Source organism: Carlito syrichta, unplaced genomic scaffold (assembly GCF_000164805.1).
Source record: "Carlito syrichta isolate Samal-C Ts95f unplaced genomic scaffold, Tarsius_syrichta-2.0.1 Scaffold314050, whole genome shotgun sequence".
Lineage (NCBI taxonomy): Eukaryota > Metazoa > Chordata > Mammalia > Primates > Tarsiidae > Carlito > Carlito syrichta.
Window position 1 is genome coordinate 244,094 of NW_007258146.1, and position 703 is coordinate 244,796.

General features: G+C 58.5%; 1 protein-coding gene across 1 annotated transcript in view; it reads left to right on the forward strand.

The window, feature by feature from the left end:
* The window catches only part of DDN (dendrin), a 4,348-nt gene that overhangs the window by 2,571 nt on the left and 1,074 nt on the right, over nucleotides 1–703 (forward strand). The gene's annotated exons all lie outside the window — the stretch shown is intronic.

Sequence of the window (703 nt, forward strand, 5' to 3'; positions counted from 1 at the left end):
GAGGCCCGCGCCGGGGCGAGGGACACCAAGGGGCCGCCGCAGGGAAACGGGGAGAGGCCGTGAGAGGCCTTTTCTCGTATCTGTGCCCCCCACCCATCCATCCTTGGGCCCGCTGGTCCTCCCTCTTCCCCACGCACTTCCTTTGCTTCTCTTGCCCTTGGACCCCTCCCCGGGCCTGTTCCCGCTCCTGACGTAGAAAGGACAGGAAAGGGAGCCTGTGCCCGCTCACGACTTGGCTTCGGGGCGAGCAGGAGACTTGATGCCCGCCATATTCAGGCATCAAGGGCGAGATCTTCGGCAGGGGCTGACGCACTGGGAGTGTGGAGCTGAGCAGAGGCCTAGGCAGGATCAAGCAGAGGGCAGGGGTGGTGGCAGCCACAGGAGGGCAGAGTCAGGGTAGGGCCTCTGGGCAGGAGGAGAACGTGGTGGAGAGGCTTTGGACTGGGCAGCAGGGGGACTAGTTGGCAGAGGGGTTCTTGGCAGAAGGTCCAAAAATAGGTCCAGAAACCACCAGCAAAACAGGAGGGGAACTCACCTTGGCATCACAAATCTTAGGTTTTATTCCCAACTCTGCCACTGCTGGTTCACCCGAGGTCAGTCACTTTCCCTCTCTCGGCCTCCTGCTAGATAAGTGATGGAGTTCTTTTTTTTTTTTATTTTTTTTTTATTTTTTGAGTTGGAGTCTCACTCTGTCGCCCAGACT